The sequence below is a fragment of the Podarcis erhardii genome (genome assembly GCF_964252035.2).
Source record: "Podarcis erhardii genome assembly, chromosome: 9".
Taxonomy (NCBI): domain Eukaryota; kingdom Metazoa; phylum Chordata; class Lepidosauria; order Squamata; family Lacertidae; genus Podarcis; species Podarcis erhardii.
The window spans coordinates 56,904,677-56,930,448 of NC_138512.1; the positions used below are offsets into that span (position 1 = coordinate 56,904,677).

The 25,772-nt window shown below is 40.7% G+C and overlaps 1 protein-coding gene and 2 long non-coding RNA genes across 11 annotated transcripts in view; 1 reads left to right on the forward strand and 2 right to left on the reverse strand.

Moving 5' to 3' along the window:
* The window catches only part of SGMS2 (sphingomyelin synthase 2), a 27,922-nt gene extending 16,279 nt beyond the window's left edge, over positions 1 to 11,643 (reverse strand). The window contains exons 1-2 of one of the 5 annotated variants that reach the window (XM_081877107.1): positions 11,479 to 11,643; positions 11,200 to 11,348 (exon numbers count right to left, since the gene is read on the reverse strand). The gene's annotated coding sequence lies outside the window, so the exon portion shown is untranslated. Of the gene's footprint in view, positions 1 to 2,749; positions 2,769 to 3,231; positions 3,253 to 11,199; positions 11,349 to 11,478 lie in introns of those variants that run through there. The other 4 variants (XM_081877105.1, XM_081877103.1, XM_081877108.1 and 1 more) reach the window with 4 other exon arrangements.
* LOC309350422 overlaps positions 1 to 24,515 on the forward strand; it is a 24,772-nt gene extending 257 nt beyond the window's left edge. Inside the window, exons 2-5 of one of the 5 annotated variants that reach the window (XR_014160344.1) lie at positions 299 to 359; positions 15,721 to 15,808; positions 17,529 to 17,602; positions 23,071 to 24,483. This is a non-coding gene — a long non-coding RNA (uncharacterized lncRNA). Of the gene's footprint in view, positions 1 to 298; positions 360 to 12,440; positions 13,522 to 13,578; positions 13,682 to 13,903; positions 13,970 to 14,255; positions 15,430 to 15,720; positions 15,809 to 17,528; positions 17,603 to 23,070 lie in introns of those variants that run through there. The other 4 variants (XR_014160345.1, XR_014160346.1, XR_014160347.1 and 1 more) reach the window with 4 other exon arrangements.
* LOC309350414 overlaps positions 1 to 25,772 on the reverse strand; it is a 691,638-nt gene that overhangs the window by 653,405 nt on the left and 12,461 nt on the right. The window lies entirely within an intron of this gene.

Consider the following 25,772-nt stretch of genomic DNA (forward strand, 5'->3'; position numbering starts at 1 on the left):
CTTAGCGGATTAGCGCTATTAGCGGTCTAGCGGCTTTTAGCGATCAGCTGAGAGGCGGCTTATCAGCGGAACAGCTGATAAGCGGCTTAGCGGCTTAGGAAAGGGGGGGGGGAGCGGAAAAAAACCCGCGGGAACTCGCAAGATTTTTTCGTCTTGCGAAGCAACCCCATAGAGAAATTCGTTTAGCGAAGCGCCTCCAAAACGGAAAACCCTTTCGTCTAGCGGGTTTTCCGTCTTGCGAGGCGTTCGTCTTGCGGGGCACCACTGTAAATACTTTGCTTCTCATTGATCCCCTTAGCTTTTTCCTTGAACACTTCAAAGCAATATTTTCTTGCTGTCAGCCTCTAAAAAACCCAGGGGTAAGTGCTCCTAGGTCAAGTTACTTTTTCTCAGCCAAACCCATTTCATAAAGTTGCTAGGACACTAGAATTCCCCTAAGTTTCTTGTAGGAAGGATAAGACCCAATGTATGAAATAGAAAATTACCACATGCTTTGCATATAGAAGATTCAAGGTTCAGTTTCTAGCATCTCTATGCAGGGCTGGGAAAGAATGCTGCTTGAAATGCTGTGGTTAAAATCTAAACTATGGTTTGTTTAAATTAAGCTAACTTCAAACTGTGGTTTATGAAGTTGCCTTGTTTCAAACAAACCACAGTCAAAATTAACCACAATTTAGGAGTCAGATGTAATGCTAAACTGCTAAATGAAAGCTTCCAATCACTTCATTGTAGTCACACTGGAAGAGGAGACGGAGTTAGAAAGCCCTGGAATTTAAGGATCATCTAGGGTCATTCTCATCAAGATAAACTATGGTTCAGCATGATACCTAAATGCAACCAGTGTCAACTTTGACTGACACCAGCTCTCTATGGTCTCAGACAGCAGTGCCCACCTCCTGCTACCCATGATCATTCTAACTGGAAGTACCAGGGATTGAATGAAGATTTTATGCCTTCCAAGTATGTGCTCTATCACAGATCTATGGCACTTCACCTACCTGTTCCCATTTATGTGAATAATGTTACCAAAAACACTTCCTTGAAGCATCAGCCATACAACACTAGTGATCAAAGGTTCCAGCAATTGGTGCACAGCAAACAGTACGGTATCAGGACTTCATATATCATTTATTATAGCCAGCCTCTTATTTTCTGCTGTTGGCCCACTGAAGTTGGGATGGGCAGCTTTTTAACCTTTGTATAACACCAAAATGGTCCCAACCGCCATAGCTAGACCAATGTAAATACGAGCACAAATAAAGGTGTGCATGATACTCATTTGACAGTCTGGCTTTACCCAAAAAAGTCTAAGTTAAAGAGGTTTCTATTAACACAGTTAAAAACTCACACTGAAATATGTTATATTATGTGTCATAGTTGCCTTTGACTGGACTAAACCATCCAGGGGTCCTTTCCCTTTTACCATAGTAACTGGCACATTAACACTATTATTCACCAGTAAAACGATTGCAACATACATCAGTGAGGTCCCGGTTATTCAGAAGCAACATTAGACAATCCTAACCCATTTATCTCTGTAATCGAGAATCACTATCACTTGCCTGACAGAAAAATACACAACTGTGATCTAGCTGCTTTCTGGAATTATTAGCAACTACATTTTTTTAAAAAAAGTAAAATTGTAATTACCTCAGTATCATAGAAAGGAACATCAAAAGGCCAGTCAGTATATTAGAAAAGCATTTAATGATGAGGAAGAGGCATGTCCTGGGCCACAACTCTTGTCAGTTTTGCTGGATTTTTAAACGACCATTTCAGACCTATTGCTCCTTGACTGCTATATCTAAGATAGCAGGGATTTTTTATTTTAAAAAAACAGTCTTTCAAAAACAAAGCACAGGCTAAAATTGTGGATTCGCACATGTCCATGTGATTCTAGATGCCATGCCTGGCTTTCATACAGGCATGCATACAATCAGAGTACTAAAGCAGAAAACAATCTCAAATAATGCTGTGTAATTGTGGACTGGTGTTTAAATAAAGATAAAGGCGAAAAGGAACTGTGGATGAAGAACTTTGACCCACTATAACATTTATAATATGGTATTACCACCATAATACAGAAACAATGTATTTTCCCCAGCTTAATTAAAGGCACTATGCATATGGAAGCAGGATGCCATCTACATCCCTAGCTAGATGAGCATGTGTAATTAACTGTCATGTGTAAGCCTGTTTGCCCCACTGTTAGAACACCCTCCGTCCGCAACAAAACAGAACTGTGGAGGGTGTTCTGCGAGGTCAAGGTCTTGCTGCTTGTCTGCTCTGCCCCAGGGCTGGGGAAGATAAGAATGCTGCACGCCAGAAAGCGTTCCTCTCACCAAGAGGCACATTCCAGTGGTGATGTTGCCACTTATGCTTTCTGCCACCTGAGACCACCCTGCCTCATGGGTGGGCTGGCTCTGATGACAGAACATACATAAAAATGCTGCACAAGTATATAGCATCTAAACAATCTCATGAACTTTAAAAATAATAATACGGTCAACAAAATCACTTACATACAGATTCACACTACCCAAATCTAAATACACAACCTCCACATACACAGTCACTCAACAATCAGACTCTCCTTACACCACAACATTGCTCCACCACTCAATTCTCACTTTACTAAAAATGCTCAAAACATTTTATTTTATTGGCTGTGTTCAAGCATCACACTAAACTATATTTTTAGTTTGACACAAATAAGCCCAGGTGAACCTCAGGCTCACAATCTACTTACCCTCTTTGCTCTAGTGCAGTTGTGAGAAGTTTGGAGGTTTCTGCTTACCCAGCTTCTTGTCAACTGGCTAACTGTGGTTAATGTTAACTGTCATTTCTCTGAAAGAAGTTAATATTAACCAGATGACACAACAAGCTATATTTAAAGAAAAACAGAAGCAGAAGTTTCGAAACTCATCTCCAATGCCACACAAAAAGGGGTGGGGTATGAGTCTGAAGCTCATTCACAACAAACAATAGTTTATTTATATTTGTATGCCAGCTTTCCTCTAAAAAGCGCACAAAAGGGCATACATGGTTCTCCGTATCTTCAACTTATCCTCACAACAATCCTGTAATGGTAGGCTGAGATACATTTTCCCCTAGGTCACCTGATCTCTCCAGTCCTAGTCCAACACTACACCACAGTGATACTCGTAGCACAGCATATTAATGTTTGTGATGAAGCCTGAGGTTCTACCTTCACTATTTGAGGCACTATACCTCTGTGTGGCTGTTGTTGGGAGTTGCAGGTAAGGAGAGTGCTGTTGAGCTCTGGTTCTGCTTCTGGGCATCTACCCAAGGGCATCTGTTTGGCCAATGTGAGAGAAGACTGCTGAATGAGACCGGCATTTGGCCTGATCCCGCAGGCTAAAGGAGGATGAACCACAATTACTGACAACATCCATAGAGACTAAGCAAACTTAGATTTAATGGCAAGAAATAGAAACATTATTTCCTCAGTCAATAAGACTTACTTCTAAACCTAGGGACGCTCACATAACAAACAACAGTCCAATACTGATTAAGCCTATTTGTTATGATCCACAGCTGACATAATAAAGAGCATCTAAGAATAAGACTGTTGGCCTCATGAAACAACCTCAGGCTGCACTACAACAAAACAAATAGGGGTAATCTACAGGACTACAAATTAAGAATACTGATCAGAAAATATAGCTATCTTGAAAAAATGGATTTCACTAATCCAGATTATTGTTCCTTGGGGGGAAATGTTTTGTCTGTCCAACAACATCTTGCCAATTTTTAATTTTTATTTCTGGATAATAATTCAATGATACCCATTTCCCCCCTGTGATTTCTTCCATATCCCCCCCCCCCCCAACTTCATATTGTTACAAGGCAACCCAATCTCTGAGCAGTGCGAGATTCTAGAAGCACCAGCACGCTTACCAGGCTCTGTGTTTCCTTATGGAACAAAGAGACACAGTGGAGACTGTGATGCCTTTATGATATATGATTTATTTACACATGTATACAACCTGGACCTAGATGGAGAGAGGGCAGAGAATTCACACCCCAAGAGGGTCTTGTTCCTCCTATTGCTGCAGCATTGGATTCCAAGAGACCCCAAACATCATGTCTGATCTTCTCTGCAGCATAAAACAGACTGCCCACATCATGCTCTGCACCACCACCCCTCCAGCTTGCAAAAGGGACTTTTTCCAATTCGATTACCTCATCTCCCACTGCAATTTTGCCCTTCCCTCCTAAAACTCTGGCCTTTTTTTTTGTTTTGTTAACTTTCTCATCTCATGGAGAAGCTTTCCCAGCTTCTCTCTGACCCAGAGAGTCTCTGTTAATGGCCTTCCTAAAAGGCCCAACCATTCCAGTTATTATTTCTTGATGGTTCTCTTGCCAGGCTGTTTTCTGGACACAGAAAAACTGGTTTAAACTCCAGCCCCCACTAGACCTTGGAATATAGGGGTGGCTTAAATTCTAACCCTTTACTGCATCCAGATATTTTAGGATAGTATTGCCTAGCCACAAACTTATAACACCGTTGAACGCTTTTCTGTCTATTATATTTAAGATTAGGACACAATTATTGTTCAACATGTATGCAAGTCCTCAGCAGATGTGTCATCCACATTCATCTACGATTTGCTCAAAGATATTGTGACGTGCATGGATCTCCATGCTTGGATGAACAGCCATGGACAGTATAATTATTACTTTATTATGATTTATTAAATTTGTATACCTCCCTTCATCTGAAGATCACAAGGTGGTTCACAACATATGCAGGTAACATTTCCTTTTACAATTCCTATTTTCAAAGCAGCCATGAAGTGGAACCGGGCCTAAACAGCAGCAGATTTAGTGTACTGTACAAATCTATGTGAGCATAGGATTGTACCTGTGTGAGACAGTGGCAGAGCAAGCTGATCAGGCACCTGGGGCAACACGCATGCCCTGCACCCAGGGGCGGGGCCAGCTGTCCATATGGGCGGGGCCAGCCAGGGCAGGATGCTCCTTGGGGCATCTGAGGGGTCTGCCTGCCTCCTCCCACTCAGCTGCGCACATGCTATTTCTGGCGCTCTTCCAACCCAGAAGAGTGCTGGAAATAGCGTGAGAGCACAAGTGGGCACGCACGCTCTGGCCCACCAAGAGGTCTGCCAGGGAGTGGACCGGACTGGCCTCAGAAAACATTGCTGACCCCGATCTATACTATATACTTTATCTGAACTAAAGTTTATTAGCTAACCCACACCGTGACCTTTCTTACTAGTCTTCTGTTACAGTCCCTTCACCTCTGTTCTGTATGTGTCTAACATACAGTATTTCCATATAATTTTACTACGATTTCAGTGACTCAGAAAAACGGGCATTCCCCTGGTTTTGTTTAAAGAGAAAGACAGAGTCCTTTGCACTGGCACCAAATCACTTTTATCTTCTGTCTAGTACCTATTGACATATAATATATACTAGCCACAGCAATGTGCATTCTAAAAAGTTACCTACCATTAAAAACTTGAAATAAAAAGCCCAGAAGTGTGCTATAATAGGCCTTGTAATCTTGGACAACTAATAAAGTATGGGTGGTTCACCTAAATTAAGTTTTTTAAATTAAAAAAATGACAATATACAGAACAACTAAACTTGAAAACAAAAATTCTATAGCAATAACTGCTACCATGCACTTCTCTCCAACATGTTATTGCCTTCATTCAGGCAGCATCGGTTATGCAGTATGATGCCACATATCTATGCAGTTATTAACCACTCTTGCATGCAAAGATAAGCTATTAACCACAATTTACCATGAATGAGCAGCTATTCAACTGTTCCCACCCTTTGTGCTGTGACAGGAAGAAACAAAACCAGAGTGTTGGCACATGTTCAGCCAATTATCTGTTCGGTTTTTCTCTCCCAGTTTTTCTGAACAGGATAACCATAGTATACACATTAACCAAGAAACATGTATTTTTACTATCTTACAATCCATGTTTTATTTTATTTTCCTCTACTTAACTGGGAAATGTGCAAAAAATAGCAAGACGGTACAATAACATTTTCAAAAGCCAAATATTTTACATGGGTCAGATGAACCGGTAAATCCAACTGATTTCAACTGGAATGTACTTTCAAATAAGTTGAACTGCAGTGTAGCTCAATCCTGTATATGGGAATAAGTCCCATAAAGTTGAATGGGCCTTACTCCCAAATGTGGTACCTTGGTTTACGAACTTAATCCATTCCGGAAGTCCATTATTAAACCAAAGCGTTCTTAAACCAAGGCATGCTTTCCCATAGCTGTGGGGGACTCAATTTACACTCAACAGGAAGCGGAACATGTTCTGCTTCCAAGGCAAAGTTCACAAACCAAAACACCTACTTCTGGGTTTGCAGTGTTCTTAATCCAAGTTGTTCATAAACTAAGCTGTTCTTAAACCAAGGTACCACTGTATAGGACTGCTGCCTTCTCGGTAGTCACACTCTCCCCGTGGAATGCTGTCCCATCAGACGTCAAGGAAATAAACAACTATCTGACTTTTAGAAGAAATCTGAAGGCAGCCCTTTACAGTGGTATCTTGGGTTACAAACACTTCGGGTTACAGACTCCGCTAACCCGGAAGTAGTATCTTGGGTTAAGAACGTTACCTCAGGATGAGAACAGAAATCGCGTGCTGGCAGTGCAGCGGCAGTGGGAGGCCCCATTAGCTAAAGTGGTACCTGAAGTTAAGAACCGTTTCAGGTTAAGAACAGACCTTCGGAACGAATTAAGTTCATAATCAGAGGTACCACTGTATAGGGAAGTTTTTAATGTTTGATGTCTTACTGTGTTTTAAGTTGTTGGAAGCCGCCCAGAGTAGTTAAGGCAACCCAGTCAGATGGGTGGAATAATAATAATAATAATAGTAAATTGTTATTATTTTATTATTACCAGCCCAATCCTATGCATATTTACTCAAAAGCGGATCCCACCAAGGTCAATGGCACTGACTTTGCCCAAGTTTCAGCTCATGGCCAGTATAGTTAAACAGTTCTCTGAGCAGATGCACATCTGAGGAAACAGTAGTTCATCTGTCTTGCAGAAACTTTCCCATCAATGCCTGTTTTAGTTCCTAAATAAATCTCACAGCATCTGCTGGGACAGTACTGTCTGTGATTCTTAATGCCCTTTGGAATAATCTGGGACAGTAGTGTCCATGGTACAATAAGCCTCCTAACAGGCTGAGATCTGCAAAGACAGCAATGTCTCTGTTAAGAGCCATTCTTCCAGCATCTGCTTGGCATATAGCTGTTCTGTATCCATATTAAAATGAAGTGTTATGGTACCCACATTTATATAGTGCTAAAAATATTGTGTAAAGACTATCTTACCTAAATGCAAATTAGACAAGCTAATACTTACCATAAATATTTTGCAAATAAAACAAATTAAATAAAAAACAATAGCCTATAAAAATATAATTCATAAGCTAGAATAAATCATAGAAAAGGGAAAGTCCACATTCAATCCTGTAGACAAGCAAAGTCCATTAATATACATCCCTTTGTAACATAGATTGCAAACATGCAGAGGACACCAATAGAGGAATTCACAAGTTGGCAAAGGTGGTTTTCTGCTCACATTCTTTTTGAGCAGTTGGTGATGGCAGCCCTAGAACATTAAAGTGTCTACTTGGCTGCAGTCTTCAAACCACTTACGCCAGAGTACTCCCATTTTAGTAAATATGATTATTTTCAGTGGTTACAGCCATTAAGGGCTGCTTCTCATGTTACAATTTCATATACACAAACTGATCCTTGTTTTGCAATGTGAAAATGGATGTAGCTGTGCTCTTTTTTTGCCCAATACAGAAACTGCATCAAAATCAAGGAGAGTATTGTAAGCAGAAGGGAATGAGAGGCATGGCAATTCTTAAACTACATGGCAATTCTTAAACTAGAAGATGCATGCTGTTCCATAAAACAACCTTGACTGCAGATGGAACTGGGGTCTTAAGATTTATTTACAGAAAAAGAGGCCCTAAAGCTAGCAACCATTGCAGTCACAAACTTTAATATAAATGTAACAGTTACTAAAAATGTAAACCAAAATTCTCAACTGTTTTATGCTTCAAGATACCTCCCTAAGGAAATAACTGCAGTTAAAAAATGGCTTAGAGTGCAAATTATATCCCATCTATAATGAAGTATGGGACGCGGGTGGTGCTGTAGGTTAAACCACAGAGCCTAGGGCTTGCCGATCAGAAGGTCGACAGTTCGAATCCCTGCAACGGGGTGAGCTCCCGTTGCTCAGTCCCTGCTCCTGTCAACCTAGCAGTTCGAAAGCACGTCAAAGTGCTTGTAGATAAATAGGTACCGCTCCGGTGGGAAGGCAAACGGCATTTCCGTGCGCTGCTCTGGTTCGCCAGAAGCGGTTTAGTCATGCTGGCCACATGACCCGGAAGCTGTACGCTGGCTCCCTCGGCCAATAAAGCGAGGTGAGCGCCGCAACCCCAGAGTCGTTCACAACTGGACCTAATAGTCAGGGGTCCCTTTACCCTTTACCTTTTATAATGAAGTATGCAAACTATCATGCTTTCGTCCTTCAAGATTTAACTATAGACAAACTTGTGTTTTAATAGGATTAAATACGTTGAAAAGAAATGCTTGTTAGATATCTGCTTTCTTAATTTTGTTCAAATATTAATATAATTAATTATGTGAATGGAAAACAAACACGCAGTTTCCAATTTTCTACTATAGTTAAGAATCCAGAAAACATTGAGTTGGATGCAGAAAGTTTCTTCTGCTCACATTATTATAAACTCAAAGATGTTCTGTTACTTGCTGAAGCTTGAGAGGAATTTACCTATTGTAGCACTAAATGAATTCTTGGACAAGCATTCGTGGAGAACTGCTAGTAGCTAATTGACTTTTGCTCATGGTTCTTTGGATGCAAATTACTACATGCAACAGTTTCACATGATATACATATAATCTGAAGGAAATGAGAAATTTCAATATGTGGCCATTAAAAGTTTAAACCCCAAATGATGTATAATGATGAGAAATGTTGATTAAGAATACGTATGTTGAAGAGTTGCAAAAATCTTTCAGTATCAAGTGCTCAAGGGATTATAGGCTGGAATACAAAACAAAGCAATCAAAGTATAATTAGGATTCTTATGATATTTTAATTTATTTAAATGAAGTTTGTGAACTGATCATAAGGACTTTTACGGTCAGAGAGAGACTGATTTCTCAGCCTGATTCAAGAATGTGGCAGGCAGGAGTGTAATTTCAATGATTGACTGAAAGAAAGAAAGAAAGAAAGAAAGAAGTCTTCTGGGAACAGACTGACAACTGTAAACTCATCAAAGTAACAGGTCACATATTTGCTAGTTATAGATTGTCTTCTTTTCCTGCCTAGTCTTCCTCGTTCAGTAGCTATGTGTAATCCTCCAAACATTACAGAGTAATCTATAACATTACTCAGGATTGAATGGCTTTGGGTTGCAACCAGATGGAAGCTACCTTAAAAAATGCAACCAGATGGAAGCTACCTTAAAAAGTAATAAACCTGAATACTAAATTTGTTTACTTTAAAGACAGGCCTACTGTTGTCAATACCCTTCACTTCCAAATAAGTTTTAGATTTAAAACCTATATCTAAAAACCTGCTGCTATCTCTATACTGCTATCTCTATACTATATCTAAAAACCTGCTGCTATCTCTATACTGTTATCTCTATACTCAAGCGAAATACTCAAGAATACAAGTACTATAACTTTAAGCAGTTATTTGCAAACATTTGTGCTTATAGTACCCACTACACAGCTGACAGAAAGACTATGAGGCCACTTTTTTGTGGGGGGGGGGGAGAAATTTATCTTTTATTAACAAGACTTTCTACATCCATGAAACAGACTTACCAAACGTAATCTTACTAAGCAAAACAATGGGAATATGGAAAACACTTTGTTTTGTTTGCAAGCCGGAAAAAAATTGTTTTAAAACAATAATGGAGCCAAGCTCAATCATACTTAGCATAAACCCATTAAATTCAATGAAACTTCATTTGGACACAACAACCTTATGGCGCAAGGTAAACTCCTTCCACCCCTGGTTGGATTTTACAGAGCAGTGGGCTCAACTACATTGCAGCCCTGCTATGCATGGTAGTTGAGGTGGAAGATGGACCACAACACTGGCCTGGACCTGGTACAGCAATCAGATCCAAATTGCACGCAACGCTGTCACACAGATGCAGGGCCAGCTCTGGATCCAACAGATCCAAGGCTGGCTCAGCCCTGCCCCTGAAATATCACATTCAGCAGACAGAAGTGGGAAAGCTCCACTCCAGCAGAGTGATGCACAGGTAACTGGCTAACAGCGGCTGGGAGAGGTACACCTCCACCCAATTAAACACCCCCAGCCTTACATAAAGAGGATTCAAATTGTTCTGCCTCTATGCTATGCAAGATTGAGTCTGAATCCATCCCAAACTGCATTTCATACAGTAGTGGTCTAACCTCTGCTTTTAGATAATAAACCATGTAGTATAACAATGCGATGTGTACAAGCAACCTTACCATTAAAAAAAACCACATTATTCCAAAGTCTCTAAAAATCTATTCAAGATAAACTGAATTACAGAACATTTCTACACATTTCTAATAAAGCTCAGTCAAAACCAGTGGGGCATCACCAAGTTCAAAACTACTTTATGCAATTGTGACTCGCTAAAGAAAAGTTTACCTACATTTGAAGTTTTCACAATAAATATCTTTTATGGCAATGAAATTGAGCCAGAAATGTTTTGTCAGTTTGTTTCATATTTACAACAAACCATCTTATACAGTCAGCTTTTATTTAAGTCCCCAGAAACGTCCTTCTGCTTTGGATGCAACATGCATTACCCTGGGAGTAAGTCCAATTGAACTCAGTGGGATTTACTGGTGAACAGACATGCAAAGGACTGCCCTATTAAAAACTGGAGTCAAGCAGATAGAAAAATAAAAAAGGTTTTGGTGGAGATAAAGAAGTTTCGGAAGCAATATAAAGCATTTTAAGAAAAAGCAGTATTGGGTTAGATTCATTCACACATTTGGCACCACAAACCTCCCCCATCCCCCCATTAGATTTTTCTAGGTGGGGGGGGGCGCCATGGAGTTTTCGTTCCTTCCAATATACACAACTAACCCCTTGGCTGACGCACCAGCTCTTGAACTTACCTACTTAATTTGGAGAGGGGAACAGCCTCCAAACTAGTTCTGCGTTCCAGCACTCAGCAGGAAAGTCTCCTGCATAGCCTCCAACCAAGCGCCTTGGCATTTGCAGTTCCTTCTGGCCAGAACTAGAGGCAGGCACTCCCACCACTGGGCTAGGAGCCGCAAGAAGAAACAGCTAGAAGAAAGTTTCCTTTTCCCTTGCAGGCAGCTCTCTCTCTCTCTCCCCCCCCCCCCCTTCTTCTTTATTTAATCCCAGCCTCTTTACGCGAATGCCATACGCACCGTTACCTCGGCAGTGCAACAGCTGGAGAGGTTTCCTCTGCGCGAGGGCGGCTCCTGGGAGACGGAGCCTCGAGGCAGGCTGGACTGGCGGGGCCGTGGCTGCTTCTGGAGGCGCCGCTGTGTTTACAGCCAGTTTCATGCTCTCCGCTCGTCCCCTCCCTCTCCCTGCCTCCCTGCCACAGCCTCGCCTGACATCATTCATTCTCTTACATTCACACACACGCCCACTCCATTTCCAAACAGTGAGTCAGCCTAAGCCCTGCTCCTATGCGAAGAAGGCTGGGCTAGAAAAACCGGTTGAGACCGAGGAAGGGAAATAAAAATAAAACGAGGGGAGGAAAAAATTAATCGAGCGGGGTGGGAAGCCGTCACTAAAGGTGGGGATAGAAGGGATCTGCCACAGGGATCAAGGCACGGGTTGGTGCATGCACTGAACTCGCGTTGCAATTAAGAGAGTGGAGAGAGTTGGGGAGCAGATTCTGCAAGGAAACGAGCCATCTCCTGTGTGGATAATCCTGCTCCTGATCTTCAGGCTACCTTAAACCGTTCTTCAAAAGAAGGAACTCCCTTTAGGATCAAACAGGGGCAGAATCCGATCGTTCTAACTGCTGCTGCTCTTTTCAGCGTTTCAAGGATCCACTTTCATGGTTTCTTATGCCTCCGTGGCGCACTTTTCATATCAGCTGTCGTCCTTCAAACTTTCCCCACCCACTGCAAACATAAGAGCCAACTCCTAGGGACCGAGGTTCCTTCGCTGCCCCCCCCCAATAAAACATTTGCCTCCCCCTCAAGTTGATGGGCATTGGCATTCAAACAGTATGTGTACCTGCCCCTCCAATATTTTATTCAAGTTGGCAGCCCTGCCCAGAAATGTACTTGGGTGACTGCCAGCAATTTAGCTGAAGGGTTAAAGACAGTGACTTAAAAAGGCCACCTAGCCTTCAAGTAAGAGAGCACTGATCAACCTGCACTAAATTAGTTCAGGTTTCCCAGACCATCATGTATCCAGAGAGCAAAGTACAAGTTACAGCAGTGATGCTTGAAGTTACTTAATTGGAAATAAACCAAGGCTAGAATCCCTAGGCATCTCAGGTTGCCATTCTAATTCGACTTGCCTGGGAGGAAATCCCACTGACTTCAATAGGGCGCCATCCGCACTATGCATTTAGAGCAGCCATGGCTTCCTTTCCACCCCCAATCCTGGGAGCTGTAGTTGGTTAACAGTGGCAAGAGTTGTAAGGAAACACACATTCCCCTCACAAAACTACAACTCCCAGAGTTCCTTAGGAAGAGGAGCTGACAAGCTGTCAACGTTTCCCTTTTATAAAGGGAAATTCCCTTATTCCAAATAGGATTCCTCACAAGAAAAGGGAAAATTTGACAACCACTCTTAAGAGTTGTAGTTCTGAGAGAGGAATAGGCGCCTCCTAACAACTTTCAGCACCTTTACCAAACTACAGTTCCCAGGATACTTTGGAGGGAAGAGAAGCTGTGGCTTTTCTAAAGCAGCATGAAACTGCTTTGAGTGTATAATGCAGATGAGGCCTAAGACTTCCTTCAGAGTAGGCATAGATAGGACTGTGTTGTTACCTGGGAGTAAGCCCCATTGAGCAATGGAGGTTAATTCCAAGTAAGCAGGCCTAATATTGGACAGCACATGTATTAAGAGTCCTAGTAAGACATTTTCAACACGATTATAGAGCAGGAGAAAAGATACTTACATAAGAATGTCATTTTGAAAAATAAAAACAAATGAAATCAATCAGAACTAGTCCTGGGCCTTGACAGTAGCCGGATATGCAGACCAGAAGCAATTCATAAAGCTATTTCCACCACTTTTGTCTCCGCACCGTGCTAAGTATCTTTGCCAAATGTTATTAAAGCCAGAGGAGCAAGGCTAGTGAAAAAATGGTGGCGACTTTACACAGAAAGCGGGGATGTGATTGCAACTGTACAAATGTCACTGAGCAGCAGAAGTGAGAAGCGTAGCGAGGACCAACTGTATTATCTGTGAATGGAAATACATTTGGCAATATTTCACAGGTAAAAATGTTCACCTCGAGGAAGCTGTGCACGGAATTTCAATTTTGCACGGCTGATGTTTACTAACAACCGGTGTTCCCACCAGAAGTATGTCTTCTGTAACAAGGGCCTAAACCTGGAAGGAAATAAGAACGTCATGTTTAGGTTTGAAAGCTTTGAGGTCAGGATATTATATAAATACCTGTGGTCAAGGGGAAATTTTACCTCAGAAAACTCCTACAAGTGGTGGTAGTCCTTGAGACAAGAATGGCTGCCCCATTTTCCGCGTGGCTTGGTAGGCCTAGCATTGAACAGCCAGCTTGGCAGTGCCTAGGAAGTGTGCCTTGCGGTTGCTTAGCAACGGTGACAGATTTACCTCAGCCCCTTCTCCCAGGCCAGCCATTTTGCCTGTGTGGCAGAAGAGCAATGCTGGTGACAACAGCGTTAAAGGGAAAAGGCTGCGAGGAGAGTGAGGAGAAGCTTGAATTAAGTGTGCCCCATTTATCTGGAGTACATTATCCAGATGTAGTGGATAGGAGTGTACAGTATGGATACCCAAATTCCAAATTCCTATTACTCAGTGAATGGCCACTTGCAATCTTTGCCTCAACGAAGTTGTTTGGATGGTACATGAGATCATCAGGGTGCCATCCTGAGAATCTGGGACGGAGTAGGAAATAAGAACAAAATAAATACCATAAGTCACCCTGGGTTGTTGTTGTTTTTGGACAACAGGTTCATGGTTGTCAATGTTCTTCGCACAGAATGTTAATGAAATTGTAGCTTGCCACTTCTGGCCATTTTATGCCCTGTGTAAGGCTCAATATTAAGCAACAGCAATATTTAGCTTTAAATTCAAATTACTTCATATGAGCTGGTGTGAGATAAACAGTTCTTGGGTTGCCTTTGGTCACAGTGAATTAACGCTACATTGCCTTTTTAAGCACAATTCACCTTCCCCCTTAGGAAAAGCCCAAGAGCAGGCCTGTGCTAAAAGCCCTGCTAATAAATTTATAAAGTTACCAACACATATGTGGAGCCAAAATTATGTAGTCAATATTCCACATACATCATGGGGATGTTTCTGTAAGTCAACAGTCCTTGAATTGTTTTTTATAGTTATAGATATAACTTTTTACGGTCATATGACAAAACTTGCTTATAATATAACCTGTTTTGTCATTTAATGGTTTATAAGGCATTGAAAGGTATAACTTTATAGTATGATAATTTTAATTTCTCCCTCCCAAACTGAGATTATTTCACTAACTGATCACATACAGGTGATCAGCAAATTCCACTATATATTTCAAACAACAGTTGACAACAGATCAGTTAGCTCAGAAACAATGCTTGTTTTGTGATTTAAGGATTTTCAGGCCAAACAGCATGACTATAATATTAGATGCAACCCTTTTCATATTATTTCAGTGTGATATGCTGTACAATGGCTGGGAAGGGTTGCATTACTCTTTTTGTTTGTTACTATATTATGTATATTTGTGTTTTTATATTGTAAACTGCCCTGTGATCCTCAGATGAAGTGTACAAAATTTACTAAATAAATAAAACAAATTCCGTAGAATAAGAAAAACCCCCACACATTAAGAGCTTTTATTTCTAAATATGTAAGAAAAAATCTATTCTCAACAAAAGCCTATCAGTAGTGCATTTGCTTTTCGATGGGGAAATTTGATCCCAGTCTCCTCTTTTCTATTTGTTTTTTTCTTTTCTAAAAAAAATCCTTCCCAGGGCAAACTTTTCTGTTCATCTGAGCTGAAGCAAACTCAATTTTCTTTTTCATTGTGGCATTTCTTTCATGAGATCAGCAGTGGTATTATTGGAGATGGTATTACTATAAATGGACACAGCCTAGCTCGTGCATTAAAGTTGTGATGATTTCCAGAAAGATGCCAGGCAGTTCTTTAAGTAAGCATTGTGGCTAGAATCCAGGAGACGCACCAAAGTTCGGAAGGAAAGAGATGAAAAATTGTGTCCCTTAGACTGGCTGCACTGTTGTCAGGAGTCTTTGTTTAGACCATTTTTACACTCTTGCTGTATACTTATTTGAGCAGTATTTCTTTGTCTATTAACCAGTAGAATGTGACTTCTGTGTTCTACCTCTGCTTTACATCAACTTTTCCCACCAAATAGTTAAATTTTAAAGCAAACTCTCACCTGAGCACCTCCGTCATTAATGGACTTTTGTCTTTATAACAGGCTTGTCAAGTAAGGAGACATTACCCCTCGACTTTGAAGGAAGGTAATGAGTCAGAGAGCAAAGACCATACAGGAACTGCGCAATTCAGTATGTGAAACTAATCCTCACCCCAGCATTCTAATAATACAATCTCCACAAACCACACAGAACACCCATTTTGCTCCCTCCACCTCTGCTATTATCTGGTGGCTTGAAATGCAGAATCATGAGATCAGCATAAGCAGAATTTCCACATTTTTGGGTTCCCTTTAATAATTACCTGCATGTCATACAGTTAACAGATCTGCATTTCCATAATAATAAATGCTACATATGCTAAATTTGTGGCTGTCACCAGGGGAAACACAACAAAATATGCACATTAGAGAACTCAGTTCAATAAATTTTGCCTGAGATTGCCCAGACTCCTGCACAGTTTCTGCTGCAACTGACTCCATCGAAATACTGAAGCTACATTTGCACCAGACATTTAAAGCACCATTATGCAAATTTAGCAGTCATGGCTTCCCCCAAAGAATCCTGGGAACTACAGTTGGTAAGGGTGCTGAGAATTTTGGAGGCATCCCTATTCCCCTCACTCGCCTGTAATTCCTAGAGTTCCCTAGGAAGAGGGTCTGATTGTTAAACCACTTTGAGAATTGCAACTTCTTATTTAGAAAATACGGATACACATAATGATTGTGAAAGTGTGATTTCTTCTCTAGATTGCATTGTATGTTTATTATTTGAAAACGATAACAAATATTTTTTAAAAGTTTTTATTTCAGAATGCTGGGTGTCTATAATCATGGATACAGGCATACATATGAAGGTATAAGATGGAGAAAGTGGCTAGATACATATTACCTATAGTTGCCAACTCCCTAGCTAATGTGGCTCCTGTGCCAGCAAGAGAAACATGACAGGAAATTCAGTGCTGCAGCTGTTTACATAACTGCAATTCCTGAATGGGAAAAGTTGAGTTCACTGTTGAAGAAAGGTTTTTGGAATGAACACTATTCTTGCTTGGCTAGATGTTTGTTGCCCAATCTCACTCCTACTAACTGAATACTATTCACAGCTCTACAAACATTACGGCATACATTGATCAGAACAAGTATAGCTACTTTATCTAGACTATTTTATCTACTATAGTAAACTAATTCAGGTCTCTTTGTCTAAACTGTTTAGCTGATGTCATACATTGATCTGGTTTCCTCATCACGTTAAGCCAAACTATGTGTGGGTTTTCAGACTGAAGACCGTGTATGTAGCACTCCTCCCTTGGTGCTGCTGTGCTATCTGTGACTAAACCACAGTTTGGCTTAGTGTTATGTCTGAGCCCAGGTTTGTGGTTTGTCTTGTTCCAGACAAACCATGAGCCATAACCAAAGCTTGTTCTTTGCTTACCTCTTGCATTTTGTCTGGTGGAGACAAACCACAACCACATGTTTGGATGTAACACTAAGCCAAACCAAGGTTTAGTCATGGGTAGTGCAGCGGCAGCAGCAGCGGCAGCAGCAGCAGCAGCAGCAGAACAACCAGCAGCAGAGCAATGAGACCATAATATTCATTCCATAAAGCCATGCATATATTTGTTCATGCAAAACCATGATTTATATTGTACTTTGCATGTAAGAGAGAGAAGCACAACAATGCAAAGGATTATATGTGCTCTTTATTTTGAATGAGAGGTGTGTTGGTTTTAAACCAAATCCCATTAGAATAGGTTTTTTATGAGTGCTGGACATTCACAGCGTTCAAAATTGAAGTAAAGAGGAACTGTAGGTGTTTTAAAGCTTATATTGTTTGCTGAATGTCTTCACAGAATACGTAAACAAATGAACGGAATGAAACATATCTTTTAGTGAAACCACTGAAGACTCCGTTACACAAACACAGGTAATGTCAATACAGCTTCATAATCCTTATTCTGCCCCTTTATACCTCTTTACTTGCATGGATTAACTAATCGATGGAACTATATTAGGACTGTGACATCTGCCACACATCCAAAAGAAGGGCTGTGACTCAGTGCTTTGCATGCAAAAGGTCCCAGCATAACTCTTCAACTTCTTCAGGTATGGCTGGGAAGAGACCCCTGTCTGAAATCCTAGAGAATCACTGCCAGTCAGTGTAGACAATATTGAACTAGATGAACAGAATGTCTTACTCAGAATAAAGCAGTTTCTATGATCCCACTGGGAAGAGATACTGAGCATGTGTAGGAGATTGCACTGGACCCTCTTCCTGATGCACAACTTATGAAAAAGCGTGCATACAGTTTGTATGCATGTTCAGTGTATACTTTGGAAGGTCTGCAGCTCAGGGGTAGAGTGCATACTTTGTGTGCAAAAGGTCCAAAGTTCAGCCCCTGACCTTTCCAACTGGGGCTCAGAAAGATTCCCATCTGAAAACCTGAAGATCCAATGCCAGTCAGCGTAGAACTTAGTCTAAGGCAATTTTCTATACAGTTATATCTACAGTTTCCCAAAGTATGTTTCCCCCCAATGTTTTTATTAGCAATTTCAACATAACAACATATCAAAACATATCATATTGATTATTTCAGCCCCCCTCAAACCCTCCCTCCCCCCGAGACTTCCCTAAGCTCCTCTCTCTGATTTCTCAGCCCATATTATTCTCTGCATGTTATAAAATTATACAAATCCTCACATTATCTGTCTACCATGTTATCAATCGATAAATTTGTGTATGTTTATTCAAAACCTGCCAAGGAGTCCAATTCATTTTGTTGTCTTTTTAAGTACTTTGTGAAAAATTCCCATTCTTCTTTAAAGTCACAGTTGTCCTTATCTCGTAGTTTGTATGTCAGTTTAGCCAGTTCTGTATAGTTCATCAATTTCTCTTGCCACTGTTCTTTTGTCAGGGTTTCCTCATTCTTCCATCCTTGTGCTATCAAGACTCTTGCCGCTGTTGTTGCATACATAAATAAATTTTTTGTTTTCCTTGGCAGGTCTTGTCCTACAATCCCTAACAAAAATGCTTCTGGTTTTTTTTACAAATGTCATTTTAGACATTTTCTTCAATTCATTATATATCATTTCCCATTTTTTTTAAACTTCTCTACATTCCCACCACATATGATAAAAAGTCCCTTCTTTTTCTTTACATTGCCAACATGTATTTGACCCGGTCCCAAAGTATGTTTCAAGGGCAGGTCCGTATAGCGTAGAAGGAGAAGACTTCTTTGCAAAGTAGCACCATGTTTATGAATTAAACAAATACTACTGCAAACACTAAAGGTATCCAGTACTGTATTCTTTTCACACACAAATGCTCTTCTTTTGAAACTTTTGACTACTTATGGGAGTGGTTAGCTGCAAAGCTTCCCTTGCAGGGGAAGTAATAATTTGGTGTTGCTTTTCCATCCAGAAGAAATATAAAAAAGGGGAGGTTAGGAATAAATACGCCTATGATATGCTGTTGTGGTGGTGAAAATACACTTTGTTTACTGTTTTTGGACACCCAGTATCTAAAGTTAGAAAATGACAGTAATTTTAACGCCACACTTTTGAAACTACACTTAACACGCAAAAGACTGTAAGCTATTTTCGAGGAATTCAGCCAAAAGCTTGAGTAATTAGCTAACCTTCCACTGTGTTGCCCAACCAACCCTACCCTGTCTCACCTTCTAAACCCAGGATTATCCCCACCCAAATGGTATTACCTCCCCTCCCCACTTCCTTTTGAGGCCAGACCTCCCATCTGTGCTCCGCTTTTTAATGCTCTGCAGCTGGCCCACCTGCATTGCATTGCAGGGCAGATAATCCCCAGAAGATTTTGAGTGCAAATGTTTTCTAAACAAATATATTCAAGAAGCCAAAGCTGCTATTTTAAATTGTAAGCAGGTTGAGCACAGACACCAAATCTTCTTCTCTCAAGTCACACAATTTTCCTGCATTATATAATAAATTTGGGCAGGAGGGGCAGGAACCAGTAACTCTAACGCAATACCCAAACTAGGTTGGCAATCTAAGTAGTTAATAAATAAATATACATAGCCAGAATTCTTAAGCCTTTATTCTTTCCTTAAGAGGAACGTACCCTGAAACATTATTATGAACGCCACAGTAGATTTTAATTTAACTGCCAAAAGCCTGAATAAATGGAAATATCTTACCTTCCACATATGTTCCAAGTTGATTTATAACATATAATAAAAACAATTTAAAAGCCAGTTACAAAACAGTACAAAAACAATGAGAGGAGTTAAAAATCAATCCAAAATGGACACCTATGGTAGAGACGTATTCAGCCAGCTAGGAAGGCTTATCAGAACAACAGTGTCTTCCATTGTTTCTGAAAAGTGCAGATAGTGGGTGCCTATTGTATCTTGACAGCAATGTTCTGATATCTCTGGAACTTTAAGGAGAAACTCACAGGATAGTTGCAAGAGTTTTGGGACAGTCCAGGAAAAGTGTGGGCTTGGCTCAGATGAAAGACAGTCAGGAACACATAAAACTAGATGTGGTAGAATTTTCACTGGGATTATTAATAATGAAACTGAAGTCCATTTCTCATGTTACCAGACATATTTGCTGCTGAATGTATAGCCAAGAGAGGGCTGCAACCAACTAACAGCTCTCCAGTTAGTGTGTCTTTATGATACATATGTTTGCAAACAGATTTTCGTTACATCCGTACTTTGTGCCTTGAAACAATATTTGAAAAGCCATTAGCTGTACACCTAAAAATGGTATGTGTCTACATTCTACAGGAAACACAGTGCTTCAAGAATCTTGTGTACTTTAGATTTGTTAGCTGAGCCAATGCAAAAGAATGAGCTGGCGAATTGTGATTTGGTGATGACATTCAAGTGACTCATGTGACCTGCACTGTAATGATCATGCCCTGATTGCACATTGGCAGTCTCTTGACAGACAGCAACTCTGCTGGATCAAAGTAGCAGGCCAGTACCATTGCTGGTGCCATCAGCTTTGGGTGTCAGAGTGTCTTTAAGAATGGTGTCTGTGCCTTTGCCTCCTATTCTAATTAGATAGGATGGATGCATCTCATCATCCTTCTTCCATATTTATTTTGCATGACAACAATGGCAGCAGAAGACATCAATACTGGTCTTGGTTTACTAAAAGCAATGTAGAATGTACTTCAATTGGAACCTATTCCAAGGACGGAAAGTGCTTCAGAGTCTATTTAATGTACCCACATGTCAAAGCAGCTACAAAAAGAAACCGGTAGTTCCACATAAGCCTGGGATGCTGAGCTAAACCTTGAAAGCCTGCCAAAATGAAATCCCTGTGCTTTCCAATCCATTAGTACTTTTTATGGCAGTGTTTGTCCAGACACTATGTTTTGTTCCCAGAATTACCAGTGGGCCTGCTTTGTGAGCATCAGCTAAAAGTGTTCACTTTTCTTTCCACACATAATCCAACATTTGCAAGCCTTGGTTTCCTGATGTTTTCCAAGTGATGGTTGTTTGCTTGTGTTCTGCTTAATATTTCTAAAAGAACTCCAGAATTTACTTTAAAATCAAATAATTATGCACACATAAGCAGTGCGCAGATCTGAATGTATAGATGCACACTTCACCAGTGGCAAGAAATTCCAGGGGCAATACTACCTAGGTTAGCTTTCTATTGCCTAGGTTAGCTTTCATTGGAAAAGAGCACAGGGGACTTATAATTTTTACATTTTTATATCTTGCCTTTTGTCACAAGGTTATAGCATACAAAAAACAAAACATACATACCTAAAAGCAAATTACGAGGAGCATAGGATGCTGCCTTATACAGAGTCAGACCATTGGCCCATCTAGCTCAGTACCATCTACACTGACTGCCAGCAACTCTCCAGGATTTCAGACAGGGTTCTCTCCCAGTTCTAGCTGGAGATGCTGGGAATTGAACCCGAGATCTTTTGCATGCTAAGCAGATGCTCTACCACTAAGTTGTTGTTTAGTCATTTAGTTGTGTCCGACTCTTCGTGACCCCATGGACCAGTGCACGCCAGGCCCTCCTGTCTTCCACTGCCTCCCACTAAGTTATAACCCTTCAAATGCCAAATAACATTAATAAGGTGTCAGTTTTCCAAGCCAATATTGCAACTTTTAAAAGCCTGATTAAAAAAAAAAGACTGGGGCCTGAATCTGTAGAATATTTCATATTAGTATATTTATTTGTGAATATACAAACAGCATAAGTGGAAGCAAGCCCAATAAGCAGCAGACCTGCTATCCTACACCAGCTCTTCAGCAAGAGATGACTTCCAAGATGTGCTTAGTCTTCAGTTGATGTCTCTCTTTGCTTCTGTCTTTCCTTGTCTCTGTTCCAAGCTGGTTTGTTTCCTAACTGCATCCACCCACCCTTATGTCAGCTGTTCCCCTGGCAGCAGGTAGGCATCACTTTTTCAAAGTTGTGATAGCTAATTCTTGACCTTCAGAATATTTCCCAACCATTATGTCCCATTGGAAAAATATCAACCAATCTCCCTAACAAAGAAATGGCTCGGCTATAACAAAACTGTACTAACTCAGGTGATACCAGATCCCATTTTGAAATGAATGTACAAGTCTCTGTTTATCCTGTTGCAACCTCACTGAATGTTGAAACCCACGCCCACCCAGAACTTTTCAACATCCTCTCCCCCTCCCACCACAACATATACATTCAGGGAAGGGAGCTGGTCGCTGCAGGAGGGGAGTCAGCCTGGCTTCCTCACCAGCTGGACTCATTGCTGTCTCTTAGTCCCCTTCCTCTCTAGTCTCCCCTTCTGCCTCCAGTTCTGGACTGCTATCTACCACAGATTCTTCCGTCTCACTAAAGCCTGTTACCTCGTCAGCTTCTAACACCTCCACCCCCTAGTCTGCTCTCTCTTCTCCCTCTGACCATGCATCATTGTCTCGCCACCTTCTTCGCTCGCTCTGAGCCTTCTTTACTTGGGGTTTCCCCAGGTAGTGCCCCCCACTACTCCTCTGCGTCCAGCCAGCACATGACATCAAGTAAAGTGGTCTTAGTACAGTTCAAAGACACATTCCGGCCAGGCAAAAGCACCTGAGAAAAGTGTGGACCAAAGTGGTGCATGTATGGCCTGGAGAGAGATTAAAGGACCAGAAATAAAGGATGGGGTGGGGGCTGCATTCAGGTCCCTAGTCTGGGATTCCCCATGCCTGTGTCAGGCCTTATGATGACAATGATGATACAGACATAATAGGCAGAAAGAATTTTGAGAAATTTGAGGGAAGGGGGAATAATCAAGATGTATACAATGGGATACCTTTTACCTGTTGCTGTTTTTTAAATGATTTACAATATTTCAATGTAATATTTTGAAGAGCAGAGCAGATTCTGTCAGAACAATAAAATGCCTACCAACTCTCTTGTCTACAGCTGTTCACACTCTTGGCAGTACCACTTTGGCTATTAATTTGAATCGCGCTGAAAAGAAAGGTGGAAATTGTGGACAGATTTACACTAGGGGAAGTAAATAACAGTGGTGGTGAAAATGGGATGAAATCAGCAGCTGCAGAGGAGCAAGAAATTCCAGTAAAACATTTTCTTCACATCACTGTGCTTAGAGTACCAAATGCATGATGCAGAGGTTCTCTGGAAACATGCAATCTGCGTCCCGCTGAATTGCAGTCTGTGTTCTGAATATTAATTTGATTCAAGGTAGTGCCTGAAAGGACTTCAGAAGGAAATTACAAATTATGGGCATTAGATATTACATGGAAATGCTTTAGCATCTATAACTGGGACAGATTCCAAGTAACTGCCCTTGCAATATAGGACTGCTGCTGAGTCATCCCACACTGCTCTATAACAGTGCCTTATTTTTTATTATTCATGCTGGCATGGCCTTAAGAGTTTCAATATCATCAAGAAATAATCTAAGATATAAAAAGGACTCTGAAGATTTTCTTTGAGAAGAAATAAGGAAGCTGTAGGGTGGGTGGAACTGATTCAATTTATTAAGCCTTATTTCCTGTTTCATTTACCAACCTATCTAACAGCATGCTCATCAAGATTTGCTGCTGCAAATCAGATTTTAGTATGCAAACACTTAAGATTGAGCTGTGCCAATAGCTATGCCAGCACAACACCACAAAATGTAATATTTGCCCATGCCAAAAGCAAAGGAGATGGTAGAAGCGTGGTAGACAGAGAGCCCTTATAGACTAGTTTCTCACTCCCAGGTGTATTCTGCAAGATTTCATTGATGCTATATCAGCGCATTAGTGATGGATTTATACAGGACCACCAACACATCATTTCACTTATGCAATGCTGCCCCAATGTTATTACATTTTTGCTCTCTGCAGGGATGATGTTCCACTATACAGAACCAAAAGCGGGACAAAACCTTAACACAATTGTGGTATAAAAAGTTACAGGATTTCTGCAGGAAGTATCAGGATGTACATTGGAAACAAAGCAGTATGTCAAGTATTCAAAGCAGGATTGTGCAGTATATAACTGCCCTGATATCATCCTGAGCACGAATCATAATGAATGCACAATTAAAAATATATGCTTGGAGGACTGTTGCCATGTCGGCCATGAGAGATTGCCCCAAGAGACTGCAACCCTTCAAAAGAAAAGAAAAAAAGTATTCTGGTGCAGTGTAATCTATGTGATTTAAGGAATAAATTAGGAGTGTGTAGGGAGAAGAGTGTTGCTCTGTCCTAAAATAGAAAACTGTTGCATGTTTTTACAAAAATCAGATGCGCCTGGTGGTTTGCTGGGTTTGTTGCAAGCATGAAGGTGGTAAGATCAAACATTTACCCTGTTCGTAATTAAAAGGATTTTGAGAATTCATCTTTCTATTTTCTTTTTTCCACCTAGCAAATCTTGGATACAAAATTACAGAGCAGTTTCTGGGCAGCAAACTTGTGGGTGGCATATACATAATGCCAGCCAAGGTTAACATAGAAAGTCTCTGATCAAACTGTATCTCCTGGAGGGTGTGTGACATTTTCATAATATTTATGGAGAGTGGCGTATGCTCTGTAATTACTGCTATATATTGGTGTTAAATAATTATATTAGCATATTCAGTTTGAATCTTTCCTTACAGATTGGTACTCCACAGTCTGCTATTTATATGGCAAATTTAGATTCCTCTTTTGTGTTGAAAACAGCCATAGTTTTTCTGAAAGCTGGATTCCGGCTCCTCCTCATGAATTTGTATGGATGTTTTAAAGTAAGGAAAGTGGCAGGAAAATCCCCACAAACAAATCAAAACGAAGGAAGTGAAGCTACTATATATTTTGGTCAGGTTTTTTTCTTTGTCTATTCTTTTGTGCATTTGGACACCTCTTAAGATATCTAACAACATTTTGCAAGGTGGTTCCTGAAATCACACCAAGTTTTTACCTCTGCTTGGATATAGCTGGATGCCATTTTGAATCAAGATGGCAGACTGAACATTTCAAAACTGCACTGAGTTTAACCAAATTTGGCATGATAGTTGCTGAGATCATGGAGCAGGGTATTTTTATCTATTTTTTCTTAGAATTCCCAAGCAATGACAGATATAAAACTGCTAGTTCTCATTAAACAGGTCACCTGGAAGTGATTTCTATCCAAAAACTGCAGGCTTAACTTGCCTTCTCCCCCTTGGTCACACAGAGGATGAAAGGAGAAGTCATTCTCCCATCTTTCTTGCCCATTCACAAAGGCAAGAAAGCTAACATAGGACAAGCCTGTGCAAGATCTTACCAAATCATTTCCCAGAATATTTCTAATCCTGGATCTTTTACAGAGTTACTGGGTTAAAAGACACTCTGTGAGTTATTGTGCTCCACCCCAAAGCTATAACAGTTTCATCTCCCTTCCCCCAGCCAGCGTCTTTACAATATACCCACACTACACACCCAACTTGCCATAAATAAGGGGTAGTTTTCAAGTAACTAATCAGCTGTAAACAGTTACTGTTTCTTTTTTAATACCTCCTGTGGTGTTTGTGCATTCTTGGTCATGGAAATCTCCTCCTATGAGCCACAGCCATTTCTTAGCATTGCAAGCAACTGCTGTTGTACTTTGCCATGGAAACACTCTTGACAGGAGTTAATAACACCTGTGGTATACCC